This window comes from Falco rusticolus, chromosome 11 (assembly GCF_015220075.1).
Source record: "Falco rusticolus isolate bFalRus1 chromosome 11, bFalRus1.pri, whole genome shotgun sequence".
Lineage (NCBI taxonomy): Eukaryota > Metazoa > Chordata > Aves > Falconiformes > Falconidae > Falco > Falco rusticolus.
The window spans coordinates 17,473,502-17,488,510 of NC_051197.1; the positions used below are offsets into that span (position 1 = coordinate 17,473,502).

General features: G+C 39.1%; 1 long non-coding RNA gene across 6 annotated transcripts in view; it reads right to left on the bottom strand.

The window, feature by feature from the left end:
- LOC119155250 overlaps positions 1 to 15,009 on the bottom strand; it is a 435,215-nt gene that overhangs the window by 164,164 nt on the left and 256,042 nt on the right. For all 6 annotated transcript variants that reach the window (XR_005106649.1, XR_005106652.1, XR_005106650.1 and 3 more), the window contains one exon: positions 6,737 to 6,784. This is a non-coding gene — a long non-coding RNA (uncharacterized LOC119155250). The remainder of the gene's footprint in view (positions 1 to 6,736; positions 6,785 to 15,009) is intronic.

A 15,009-nucleotide genomic window follows, 5' to 3' on the forward strand; every position in this document is an offset into this window, starting at 1 on the left:
AAATCATATCACTGCACAAAACCACAAATATAATAGAAATGCATCAGTAGATCCATAAATCAAATCTTTTGCCTGTTCATCTACATTTTCATTCTAGCACTTCTCATATCTATCTCCCAAAGTTACCAGTACGTACAAGAGGCACTGGGCTGTGCTTATGATCAAATTCAGCTCTGCTTACCTCGCATCCTGCAGAAGGGCCAACATGGCTACCTCATGGGCAAGTCCTGCAGGGCAGCCTCAGCTACCCCTCTTGCACATATGAATGTGCTTGTGGACCAGGGCAGGTCACAGGGCTGCGGTTCTCTCCAGCCTGCATCTATTCTAGCCCACATGGTGACTGTATGTCACAGTCAGCATCTGGATGTGAAGGCAGATTGAGTCCTTTTACAGAGGACCCCAGTGTCACTTTCCTGAGACTGCCTGAAGAAGGGTATATTGAGGATGTCTAAAGACAATATGGAAAAGAAGCCATGATCTTGTGAGCTCTATAGACTGCAAGTCTCTCCCAGCACAGGTGCTTTGCAATTTGCTGTGAGCTGCAATTAGATCCTAACAAACACCTGTGAAGTGTCCAGAAATTGTTCCCCTGAAGCTCATGTGCCTGGTGCTCAAGGTAAATGGTTTCTCTTCAGCACTCACCATATAAGACCTGACATTTCAACACAGATTTTGCATGTTTCAGAAGCAAACAAATGCAGTAAACTCACCACAGTAACTTGGATGTGAATTGTAGTGGGGGATGTGGTTCCTTGGTGCACATATTTTGTTTTTGTGGGTTTTATTTTGTTTTTTAGAGATAAGACAGGAATGCTTCAGTCAGACTAGCATGGCTAGTGTAAAATTTAAAAGGAACTTGCAGAGTCAGTCCATGTACCAGCAGCTAGCATTTAAAAGGCCATCTACTGAGAGTTCCTATAGGAGGAAGGGAGGGAAGGAGGAAAATAAACAAGATACACCCCCCACACTCCCCACTCCACCCCCCCCCCAAAAAAAAAAAAAAAAAGAAAAAGTGATAATCAAGTAGCCTAGAAGAAGTTAAATCCAACTGAAAGAGGCATGTAATTTTTCTTAATGGACTGTCTTCCAAAGCTTTCGCACACTTCTCTGAGGAGGCTACTTCACATTCCTTTTCTCAGAAAACAGCAGGTAGCTATACCAAGTAGCAAATGCCACTTCTCAAGGTTTTGGCCCAAGATCATCCTACAGAGGATGGAGCAGAAAACAGGCAGCACCAGAACTGGACTTCAGAAAATATTCTGTGTTTATGGCATCCTTAGGAAAAGCAATGATTGCAGCAGTAGCAATAGGCCACCTGGAGCAAGATAAGCAAGAAGTGAGAATTAAAGAGGAAAGGAAGTGTTGACCGACTTTCTCAAAGACATTAAAGACTTGACTACACCCAGAAAACAAGCAATGGATTTATTGGAGTGTGTCTTTCTCACATCTCCAGTAAAAATTTAGAGGAAAAGCAGAGATTAAGGAGTGACAGAGACTGTGGAAAAGAGCTGGTGAGAGAAAGCATAGTAAAATCCTGAGAAAAAGATGTCTGTATTCATTCAGTGGTATTATGCCACTTTACATGCAGTGAAGACCTGTATTTAGTGACACGTATGATCAAAGCTAGACAGTGGCATTCCTGTGGTAGGGGTTAACTTGGAGAGAGCCAGTGGGCAGTGATGTCCCTACATGCAACTGGAGGCACTAATGCTGCATAGCTGGAGGAACTCTGTGTGACCTTAAAAGCTGTACACACAAGTCTTGCCTGCAAAACCCGTGAGAACTTTTTCCTGCTATGATTATAAACTTTACTAAGTTAGACTCTCACAGAGTTATATAACCCTATGTGGTAGTTAATGAAGTGCTGGATGTAAGAAAAATAACTGTAATGTTATTTTGCCCCTGGTATGCTTTGCCTTATAAGGTTTAAACCTAGAGCTAATTCACTTGTGTTTTGTGATCTCTATCATGCTGCAATAATAATACTTAGCACTTTATAGCACTTTTCACTTATAAAAAGTGCTTTACAAACATTATCTAATTATTAATCTTCACAACAGTCCTGTGATACAGGTATACAGGTCAATTTAATGTTCTGTTTTAATAAACTACTAGCACTTTAGTAAATTGAAAAGTATAAAACACATTAAATTCACTTAAGAGAAACAAAAGTTAGTGAACAAATTGTAATTCTCCCTGCAATGTTCTAGGTGGGCAATGCACATAGCCAACTGTCAGTGATCACCACTGGGGTCCACGGAAGACAGTCCATACAGCAAATATTTCAATTAAGTAGTTGAGAGACTAATTTTTTTCAGATGATAACATGAATAATGTGAACAAACAGGGACTCCATCAGAGCAGCTGAGGTCCCTTGATCAAGACCACATTATAATAAGTTCTATACAAGCAAAACATAGTAGACCCTACCCTACAATGTTTGGGATCTAGGTAGAAAACAAGGGACAAGAGATGGAGAATGGGAGGAAATCGGTACAGTTGAGCAGTAGTCATCAGTGTTCAAACTATATCTGCCTACACAAACATTTGCAGAGCCATTTTATGCCAGTATACTAGCCAACTCATTAGTAGTCAGTAGTTCTCTCTGTTGATACACCTCAGACTTCAGTTGTTTGTGATCAAAGACGGGACAAGAGTTCGGCATTTAGTAAACACATCATACAACTTAGTTATATAATCACAAACTGAGTTTTCCACAAGGTTACCACTTCATGCGGTGCATAGCATGGCTGCCTGAGGAGGAGAAGGGCTGCCGCCTGCATTGCTGAGGTTCATTGCTGAGGTTCAGAGTTGTGTAATGAGCAAGGAATGCAGGAAGAAAAGAAAAAAAAATACAGTCTCCTGCTTAAGGTAGTTTAAAAGTTGCCCTGAAGAGTTTGCAGTCTACACCTCCTTTTGTTACAAGACAGTCTATGAGATACAGGACAAGTTCTTAAAACCAAGCTTTTCATACAAGGTCATCAATTCTATGTTCCTCATGTGCTCCATAGCTGACTTGAAATCTGGGTACCTTGCTCAAAGTGCTGATCACTCACAAATGCAGCTAAAGTTAAAGGGATCTGTGCTTTCAGCTTACTACCCGATGTTAAATATTTTGAAAAAGATTGGAGCTGGATGTCTCAGACTGGGTTCCCAAATTAGTAGGTACTTTCAACCTTGAATTACGGTGTCCCAGTCTCCATCTGTCAAATGAGGACAATAATTCCTTCTCATTTCACCAGGGTGTTGTGAAAATAACTTCATTAATGGTTTGTGAAGCACTGTAGTGTTGAGCGCTATACAGAAACCTAAGAGGAGATTAATAATTCTGTCTCTGGAGCAAGTTTTGAAAAGCATACCATAAAAAGGGCTTGAAGGCACACACTTAACAGAAAAAATAAAATATTGGATTTGAAAAATTTGAACTGCTCAAGTGAGTGCTATCCACGCTTTATCCAGCAGATTTCACCCTGATTTCAAACTCTCAACTTGCAATCTCAGTTTTTATTTGTAAATTACCAAGTTTCTAAAAATTCAGAACTATCCAGCTCTCCACAAATGCCACAGCTTGGAATCCTAGTGACAAGCCTGCGGCTCAGTAGAATCACTAGCAATAGTCAGAGTAACTGTACAGACCTCTATCATTTCAGCTCATGGAATAAAACAATAGCATCTTTCTCAACAGGAACCGGTACTTCAAGGAAAGATCACATTTTGACAGCAGATTTTGATGGTATTTTGAAATAACAAAAGAAAGATGCAATTGGGGGTGGGGTGGGGCAGGGAGTACTCAAAATTTTATTCAGAGCAATACATATTCACTTCCTTTCCAGAAACAACCAAGCCATTTTGATCAGTCATTCCAAATGTTTTGCTCCAGGAGGAAGCCCAACATGGAAAATATCAACACAAACAGTAAAGTCTGTGAAGATTAAAAATAAATCAAACCAATCTTGTTTACAGTGGTTTATAAGTGAGAATTTTCAGGCAATCCTGATGGCAGTCAATATTCTCTGCCCTATCTAGAATACACATGCGCACACTGTTCTGCACTTGCTGTGCAACTTTAATGCTTTTCTAGTACATCTTCTTCAGTGCTGAGGGGTTTTTATTATTTATTTATTTTTATTATACACTCCCTAGCTGTTTCTTTACATGGAGAGAACAGTATTCCTTAGCTTCCCTTAAATAATACACAGATGACTAATCACTGTGGCACCCAGGAAAGAAATGTCAGGTAAAGTAAACATTCTGAAAAGAATGAACCCTTGAGCTATCCCTGCCAAATACTCTTACCTGGAACTGTCACAATGATTGTGGTGGGACCAAAGAAGGAGGCTTTGATGACTGAGGAGTTATCTAAATTAGTAAACTGCTTGGTGAGTAGAAAAAAGCCTACTGCCAGTTAGTTTAAAGCAGTGGCATTTAATAAAAATGATAGAACCAGAGGGCTGCTTTTCCTGACTATAACATTGAGGCTATCAAATATGTTTTGAAAAATGTGAGTGAGAGAAAACTGTTATTGTCTACTTTACTGCCACTTGTCCAATGTACTTAAACAGTACAAATGTAATGGCTGCTTTTTGGCTGAACAACATTATACTGATATGGTTTATAGGGGCTGAAGGTAAAACTAGAACTGCAACTGCCCCAATACCAACACAGAAAATAGGACATCCAGTGCCCCGCATCCCTTATAAATCCAGACTTTATAAAAATCAAGTGTGAAGAACAGTGTTTTATGTTTAAGACTCTCAGGGGAAAAAAATAATCCTGAATATTAGCATGTTACTCTCAACATGAAAGAGAATATAAGCTCTTTTAGATGTTCTGAAACAATCTGGTTTAGGTGTTCTGTGGCACAAATGACATCGTTCTTTTTAGTTGTTAAGAACTGTTCTTGTGTGCATATCAAGTCCAGTCACCTAAGTACCAATTCTGATGCCCAGAAACCTGTCATGCAAAGTGATGTGAGGATCAAAAGAGGACTCTGTTTGGATTAATGAAAGCCTGGAAGCCTAACAGATCAGACACAGCTGGCATGTAATCTGTGACAATGTTTGAGACACAAATGCCTCATCACCCCCAGAGTCCCCACAGATTTGGAGGGCTCACACTGTGTATGTGGCCCAGAGGAAGAGCAGAAAACACACAAGCAGGCTGAGGCACAGTAAAGGCACATAGATCTTGTCTACTTGTGAAACAGTCCCCCATCCTGAACTCATCTGCCAAAAACTGAGCTCAGTCATGTCACCAACAGAACACTGTTAAAGAACAAATGATCCCTAAGCAAAATGTGTGGGATGGCAGAGTCCACTTAAATAGTTACAGAACTGAATCCAATGTTGACCCCCTTCACAACCTGTCCACAATACTACAGTATAGTGCTAAATACAATACCTCAAATAAGAAATAACTAATATCCCAGCAGTAGGCTTAAAACTCTTAGTTTGTCAGAGCAAAGTAAAAAAAAAAAAAATATTAAAAAATGGAACGTAAAGTGGACAGCTTATTTCTCCTCTTGCTACAATTTCTTACAATAGTTCTTCATCCATAGTGGCCTCCTTGTTGTCAGGCAGCTGATACTTCCCTCTTCCAGATGTATTCCCATATACTTTGTGCTATAGACAGTAATGCTTTGTTTGGTTCTCACGGGCATCTGGAATATAGGCCTGTGGAATGCAGCTGGGAGCTGCATATGCAGAAATGCCTACACTGGAGCTGAAAAGAGCAAACCCACTTCAAAGGCACAATGGAGAGAGACAGAAGTTGGTCGGACGAGAAGGAGATGTGAGGAAAGCAAAAAGATAATCGGAGCTGTGGTTTGCATGTGATACTCATGAGAGGATTAATACACAATAACCATAAGCAGCTAGCAACAATGTCCTCCCAGGTGGGCTCCATCTGACCAATGTTAGTAGAAGCTCCTTGGAGCATAGGGTCCAGCATGAATTTTCAGTTATTTATTCTGATGGTAAAATACTCCTAATCTGATAATATGCTGTTGGCCAGAACTAGCGAGAGTTAGACAAAAATCTCAAGCCATATTTGTCTATCAACTCACGTTGTTTCATATAAACTCAAACTTCTAATATGATCAGCTACTTATTTCTTCACACACACCTCTGTAGTATACATTTCAGTAATTTACTTCAGAAAAATAGCATCTATTGCACAGTAAAGAGATATGCAAACACTTTCCTTTACTTTTCAAGTAATTAATCTCATTACTCTCCAATTGTAAGAAATTCCCCCTTAAAATAACAGAGTAAATTCACCCTCATATTTGTTCTGAAGGCAGGGGAAGAGAACACCATTTACACTTCTCTATGGCAGGAGACAGCTGACCAGAGAAGGCAGGGGTGTACACACCCACAGAAAACAGAAGGGAATTCACAAACTGTAGGTGAGGAAACAACAGGTTGAACTGTCTCTGGCATGTAAGAATGACTTACGGATCTGGAAGCTAGTGTTTCAATGAAGAGATTCAAGAGAGAGCCGATACAGGAAAATGACTTATTCCTCTAATACAATTTTATGCCTTGGAAGTGGTCTGTCAGCATTAGAATGACTTACAGCTGTGTGCTGTATTCTCCAACTCTGTATCTGTCATTTTGCTAGTACTTCTAGAGTACTATCTAGACCTTGCTTTGCTAATCTGCAGGTTGTCAATTTCACATCAATAAATTCAATACTTTAGTAAAAAAATTTGAATATAATCAGTTGTGTGACTTACCTGTGCTGTAAATACTTTGCTGCTCAGATTATCTCTCATCTGAGAACACTGGGAAAAAAACACAAACAACAAAACCAACAGTTATTAATTAAACTTATTTAAAGATTATTTTGTTCAGCCAAGTATACATAAAACCTCCTACTATCATCCTCCTGGCAGGATTAAGAAATCGCAAGGCCAGATCTGTAAGGAAAGTGAATGTCTTATCACTCTGAAACCTGGTTCATATTTGGTAATTGGCACCATTCTTCCATTTACCGTTTTCGTACTATGCAAACACTTACATACTCCAAGTCAATGAGGTATAGAAAGATAAGCTTCAAATACATTATGGTCAATCAGCATGAACTAGAGCTCAGGACCTCTGGGCCTCTCTGAACCTTTGGAAACAATCAAGGTTTATGGTGTTTAGCCATTGCCTCAAGCAAAATACACGTAGCTTTAGTGAGATAATGCACTCAAACTGTCATGAGTTTTTGTAGCGAAAGTATGACCTACAAAGGCATGATAGTCCTTCATAAAGCAGCTTTTGAGAATATGATTATCAAATCCAAATTACACACCTTACAGATCCCAAATATGCCCACATTGCAGTCCTTGAAATAGAAACTCTGATTCTTACACAAAAATATTGTTTAGCCCCGTCAATCAATCTTAGATGACGTTCAACAAAATGCAAAAAATAAGGTCCAAGGAACTACTAAAGGCAGAATACTATTCTTGAAAATTCTGAAGCTCTGCAAGACAAAGAAGGTTCATCAAAACAAGGGCAACTGCAGCCAGTCTCAAACACAGTCGGAAGTAATCTTCAACTACTGAGAGAGAGTGCCATATTCTTCTGAGAGGTGCACAAGTGACAGGATGAGAGATAATGGACACCAAGTTAAAACAAGTAAATATTGTTAAAAGGAAGAAAAAAAAAAAAGAAAAGAAATCACCATTAGGATAGTAAAACACTAACAGGTAGGTCAGAGAGATTGTGCAATCCCTGCCCCTGGAGATGGCCAAACCTTGACAGGACCAGCCCTGAGGAACCTGATCAAAGTTGTCCTTGTTCTGAGCAGAGAGCTGGTGCTCATGAAAGTGCCTCAATTCTTGCTGACTCGCTTGAGGGCTTGTAGCCTTCATCTGACTGTGAGATGGGGTGGAGCAGGCCACTTCTAATGGTCAGAAGAGACTGAAATCTCCCTTCCCATGAAACAAGTGCTGGAGAAACCTTGATCTTTTATTTTGTGTGTCAGAATTAATGGTGGTTCAAAGTACATAAATGATCAAATAACTGAGTAAGTTTTTGACAAAGACTACACTTCTAGCAGGCAAATACCCCCATCATAACTGTAACTTCCGCCTGAGAAAGACTGTGAAACAAGCATGTCACATGCTATTTCATAGATATATTTAAATACTTACTGTAGTGACTTCCTTAAAACCCTGTAAAATGTGAGATGTGGCACAGAATACAGGCAAAACTAAAATACCCTGCTGTGCTTAATTGGTTTCCAAACAAAAGTCCACAGAGGATGAGGAGAAAGCTCGAATGAAGAGGGGAAGTGGTTTAAGTTCATAGTAAGTGTGGCTCCATTACAGAAATGCTGGAAACATCACATCTTCTCAAGATTCATTAAATTAGCTGTCAATTCCTGAACATTCATGACAGATTGCCATTCAGGTGGCATAGATTAATTATCAAGTTCATGTAAGAAAGGGAAAGATTAGCTAATATTTATCCAGAAAAGTCTGACAGCAGTCTTTCTGGAACACTTCATGTTACTCAAGAAGGAAATGAACTCAACTTTTGAAGAAGTGTAACACTGAGGCACATGCTGTTCTCAGAAAGTGACTTGCCCGTGGTCTTGAAGGCTGAAATACGAGCCAGTTAAGATTTCATCTCCGGAATCGGAGGACCAGGTCCCAATAGTAGGAATCCAGTCAACATAATAACTCTGAAAAGAACATATTGTCTTATATGGGTTTTATATTTGCTTCTACAGGCCACTCCAGAGACTGTTATACACAGAAATCAAACTAAAATGATCAGAATACAGTGAACTTAATAGCAGATTTAAATTCACAAGAAAGTTTTGAACACAAGATTACACTGAATAAAACACTAGGGTGGATGACAGAAGAGATAACACAGGAATGAAATGAAACCACTTAAGGTTTATGAAGCATCTCTCTTTATCACTGTTCATTTCTTCTGTTACCTGACCTTCATGTTGTGGAGTTTCAGAAACCTGCATTTCAAACTATCCATATTTAAAAGTACACCCAGCACCCAGTATCCTCAGTTTAAATAAGGGTTTGGGTTTTTCTCATTTGTTTTGTGGTGTTTTGATTTCTTTTTTTAAGTTGTGCCTTCTGTGACATGCCCACCGATGTACCAGATGAACCATGCCAGTCTGTCTTCAGTACCTCTCCTTCCTTCATCTCCAATGAGTCTTATATAAATCTTTGTGGCTGGAACTGTAGGTAGTCTGCATCATGGGGAACATTTTTCCCTTACATCTTAGAATCCTGTAATTTATAACATGAAATTTAAACCAACATAAATTAGTAATTCAATCCCTATATTCCAATTTAATGAACTAGAGGCTTCATTTCTTTATTGTTTTGTGCCGCTGGACCAACCGTTTGGTTTACAGATGGAATGTACTTCTTTGTTAATAAATAAATGCATAAAAAAATAAAGGTATCCTCAATGCAATTATGCTGATGTCCCTCAGGAACCAGAATGCAATTATTTAAAATATTATTTTCTTAGATTACTCTCAAGAAAATAAGGAAAGAAATATGAAATTTGTGTCCTTTTAGCTTAAGCTCATTTTAAGAGCAGCAACAGTGATGCAGTTAGTCCCCAGTGGCAACTGAGAAGCACTTAGCCAGAAAATTGTTATTGGATTACAGTTCTTGCTTCATAAAATGCAGCTAAAGATCATTTTAGACATCTATGGAATGACCCACTGTCAAAACTGGTATGACAAACAAGTGACAAAGTTATTCTATTTGGCCATTCTGAGGCTTTTTCAGATCACAAAGGTAACTTGGGGCTGTATCAGCCTACACAGTTTTGATTCAATTATAAAAATAACTCACAATAAGAAGAATTCTAGCATAAATAATTGAATCTCTCCGGAGGAAAAGAAAAAATCCCCACAAACATGTGCATATACTTTCAAGCGTTCCTGACATATAAAGAATTGTGAAGTGATAGGGTGATCAGTAGTCAATTCTGGTACTGAGAACTCTGATACCTTTCAAACTAACTGGTCTTCTTTATTAAAATAAACAAGATGAAAAGGGCAAAGGACACTGCATGACTTTTAACAATGTGCAAACTGAAACCACTTAGATACTACTAAAGTTCATACAATCCTTTTCATTTCACTTTACAGTCTTTTTCAAACAGATGATTTCCTGAATGAGAATCCTGCCTCCCATATTTTAATCTGCTGGTAAAAAAAAATTAACTAATGTGAACATATATCAGATGCATATGTGCATACTTTAATAAATGCAAACAAGAAATAAACCCCTTCACCTTTGCATTTGAGGTCACCATTGACCACTGGCAACACAGTAAAGATGAGGACTTTAATCAAAAACCTAACATGGGATTTAATTTCTTCATGTAAGGTCCGTCATTTTTCTTCTCTGCCCATTACATGGTACATCTTTGCTCATATAATTACATAATTAACATCCTCAGCACCTATTTCATCCCTTGTTAATTTTGCTAAATATAAATACAGACATGTTCAAGGAAACAAACTTGGCAAGTGAAGCAGCAATTTAAAGGAAAAAAAATCAATTCACATACTAATAATCTGTATGTATCACTGAGCATTACTAGATGCTTGTAACCCATATGATGACCCTCTGAGTAGAAGTGCCCTTGCAAGAACAGCTTTTGCTGGGATGACTTTGAGATTGCCCAAAAGCGTTGGTACACGGAGGTCTTGGTTTTGTTTGTCAGTAATCACTCATGCAGCTTGTAGCACCAAAGGGCAGTAGTGGCAGCTGGTAAACCACATTGGTCTCAGAACACTGTTGGTTCCCAAATATATTTTTTTAAAATTAAAAAGAATTGGGGATGGAGAGGTGGGGTTGGGAGATGATGAGAGGGAGATAAACTTGGCAGCTAAAGGCCCATAAGATTTTTGCAGTTTATCCTATGGGTCAAAGCCACATTTAACTGACAGCACTGCATGACTATGATCATAATTCAATCAAAGACGCGAGTTTGAAGATTAGGGGACTAGCAGAGGGTTCCTCCCTCACACCTCTGTCCTCACAGAAGATAGAAAAGTAGCAGAAAGTCTGCAGTAAATAAAGAAGATTCTAGTTCCAACTGGGAAGTTCCCAAAGTTTTAATCGATCCACCCTTGGCGAGCAAATTGGCAGTTTTATTTCTTCCTCCACAGTGTCCAAAAAGTAATTCTGTTCATCCTTGCGAAAAACAAAAATTTCAGATGGGTTCCATTTAGCGGGGTCACAGAGACCAGATCTGTATTCATCCTAACATATGGATCCTCACATTTAAGGTCAGATTTTAAAACTCTTACAACAGAAATTACTTAGTTCCTTGAATGATACCACTAGGTCATGGAGGATGGTGTTATTAAACCAAAGTCAGAGGATCACTAATTGCTGTTTGCAACACAAACATACTTTCAAACTTACTGTTTCCATACAGAAGGATACTGTTTCTCTATACAGATGCATAATGTCATTTGATACAGCAGCTAGGGAAGAGAACTAGTCTGTTTTCAAAAATCCTTCTCATTAGGAGTCAGTATCGAACTTGTTTCATTGCATTTACTAGGAAGTATAATCCTAAATTATACCAAAGTCTGTCTACCAGTATACTGTGCTGACCTGCTTATCTCTAACATTCTGTTTATTATCCAAAAGTGTACGGGAAAGTGGAACAGTCCAGTCTGAACACCCTGATGCTGTCTCAGCAATTTCTGTTCCCAGCACATGCTATTTCAACAGCCAGCGATCACTGGAGTTAAAGTGCATGCAACCAGCTGAATAGGATGCAATTCTTATTCTTATGATGAATATCAGGGTCAGAGGTGAGTGCCAGATAACACATAGCAGATGTGGAGGGAGTACAAGGAATTCTGTTTACTTTGGGTGACCACCTACATTTCAAGGGGGGTACGGGGCAGGGTGGGAAGCTAAAACTGCAAGATAAAGACTGTTTAAGAGACTGCATTGTAGAATATTTTTCAAGACAAAGCTACATACTTGTATGTTAGCATGAACTATTGTTGAAACATAAGACACAGTCCAGCCAAATTAACCATTCATGGAACGTGACTCTTCAGGAAGCAAATGACGGATATCTTTTAAAAACATACCCCACACCCTGTGATCACTTCAGCTGATATTAAAAAGCTGTATTTCTTTTTGCATTGCCTGTATTTCTTTCCATTTCAGGACTTTTTTCAGGTACTAGTAGCAAAACAGTTCTACCAAGCAGAAATGGAGAAAGCCTGATCTGAACCCGAGGAAGTTCTAGATAGCCATTGAGAAGACAGCAAGATGTGCATGACAGCACATTTACAATCTCTCATTGTGGGACAAGAAAGTACTGCAAGTCATTGCTAGCTGCTTGGGCTAGATCCTTAGCCCTGTAGCCCAAGTTGTGCAAAAGGGACCTTGAAACTGCTCCAGACAGTGGATGATTCTTCCAAAGATGATGCACAGAGCAAGAGATTTACAGGCACTATCCAAGCTGGTAAAACCAGTAGCAGCCAGCTACTTAGCTTTTCACAGCCCATGGTAAAGGATGAGGAAGTTTCTTCTCAGTACCATCAGCTTTTAAATCCCAAGCAGCAAAGAGGCAGCCTTTGTGACTCTGTTCAGCTACTGTAAGAGACAGGTGAGAAGACTGACCACTTTAGGTATACCAATGAGCTTGCTGTAAGATGAATTAACTTTATTTCCCCTGCTCCCTCTTCCCCTCCCAAAGAAATCATGAAAGTCATTAAGCATTCTGATGTTTTCCATATGGATATTTCTACAAGTTATAAGGTCAAAGTGGACCAGTTAGAAGTTAAGACCATCAGAAAGGATTGAAAAGGAGAATGGCGCAGGGAAAGCAGCTCAGTTTTACATGAAAAAAAACCACACCAAAAAAACAACAAAAACCCACCCCCAAACCAAAGTATACTTGGACAAGTTGCATTTCTCAAGATGCTACAGACACTCATTTCCCAGACTACTGAAATCAAATGCCTTTGTGAAGACTGCCACAACAGTCTCAGCAAATGGATGGACAGGTTTTGTTGAAAATTTTCTCCCAAAACATTACTATATTTTTTAAAAAAAATCGGGTCTAAGCAGTTACAGCCACCTATGATGATCCAGTCAGTGCTCAAAACAGAATTAACAGGAATATCGTTAGAATTTTTAACTAGTCTTCATAGAAAAATCTAATAATAGAGGCTAGTAATCTGTGTAGGAATAGATCTTAGAAAATAGATGTGAGGAGGCAAGTTCAGTCCAAGCAGGTAAAAAAACAACCCCAAAAATTCCCACCACGTAAATGTCCATCAGCTAGCCTGCTAACTTTCTAAATGAGTTGTTACATTTATTCCTCTATAAGCTTTGCTCTGCATGTTGAAGATTCAATCTTGTTTTTATGGGTGAAGTACACAGCAAGGAAGTAAGTTTGGCAAATGATCTCTGAACTCTTTGAAGATACAGTTGTACTACATTTTTAAAGATATACACTGCCTCATTTAGATGATGTATTGAAGTGGAGGATGGAGGACAATTTAAGTAAAAAAATCCAATAGTTTCCAGTTGTAAGTCTTCTATGCCATGTACATCTCTTCCCAGGTAACATTAAAGATAATTAAAAAAGATCCTGATTCTTTAAAGCTGAAATGTATTTGCAGCATAAAGCAGTCATTCTTTTTCAAAATCAAAACAATCTGCAGAAACAACTCTGATATTGCTAGACTTTGGCTGAAACAAATGAGCAAAAGAATAGTAATTTCTCAGAAAGTGGAAGGGAATGTAACCCCCCGCCCCATGTTAACTTTTGGTCTGCTGCCACGCTTCCACTTTGTCAACCAAAGGAATGAATGCTGTGGGCACCATATAAAGGCATGTGTGGCAGCCTGAGGGTTAAAGCAGACATTCCTTATCTTTGACAGATGGTTAATTTATGGTCATTATTGCTAAATTCAATTGCTCAATAATTTAGATATGACAAACATGTGTGTAGGAATATATGCCAGGGCACCCTTCTAGGAATCCCAAACTGCAATATCCCCTCCATGCTTTCACCATACATCCTCATGCTGAGTGTGACAGATTGAAACAAATGCAGGCTTTCTGAGCACTTCAACTCCCCGGTGTCACTCTTGTTACATTAGAGTGGTTCTGGAGAGTTACTGTGTCCAGACTGAGGGACGGATGAATGGGCTTGGCTAAAACAACCATTTTGTCAATAAACGTAATGCAAACCCAATTATTTTTATTTTAATTTTTTTTTTTTAGCCTAACTTTTCTAGTTCTCTTGCTACAAGTATCACCACTTAAGCAACCATAGGGAACTGATTTGCAGATAAGGTCACAGTCTGAATGACACTGAGGGCTAGTGGCTCTACTTGCAGGTTGTCTGGAATGGCTTTAGACCAGACCGTATCTGACTAAACATTTACATCAATGATGAGCTGCACACCCACTTCTACCACACAAATAGAGTCACAAAGTGAGGCCACTCAAACCGCTTTTCTCTCTCCACTACAATCCCCTGTCCCAAACCCAGCCCATTTTCTCATGTGGTGACAGACACAAAGATCTTTTGGCAAATTTTTCTTGAATAAAAAAGTTAAATTCCCTTTCCCTTCTTTCAGTTGATACAGGAAACTGAATTTCTCCACTGTTCCCACTGAAATTTCTAAATTGGCTGGCACAAGAAAGCACCTCAAGAGACCTCCACAGCTCACTAACTGAAGTTCAAAGTCTTCCACTGACTTCAAAGACGTTTGGATCAGGCCCAAAGTCAGCATCCTAACATGCTAGCACAGACTACCGAGCCACAACACTGGCTGGAATCCATGTCATATATATGCTATTGCTAAAGCAGTGCAGGAAGCTTACACAACTTCAGGTCTCTGAAAGCATGTGTTGTTCTTTGCCTGTTAGTTTGCTGAATATTTTGTGAAGTTCCATTAATTCCTGTGCTGATTTAGGTTAATTTACAGGTTTCTCATCTGAACCACAAAATCCAGGTATCACAAACTGTC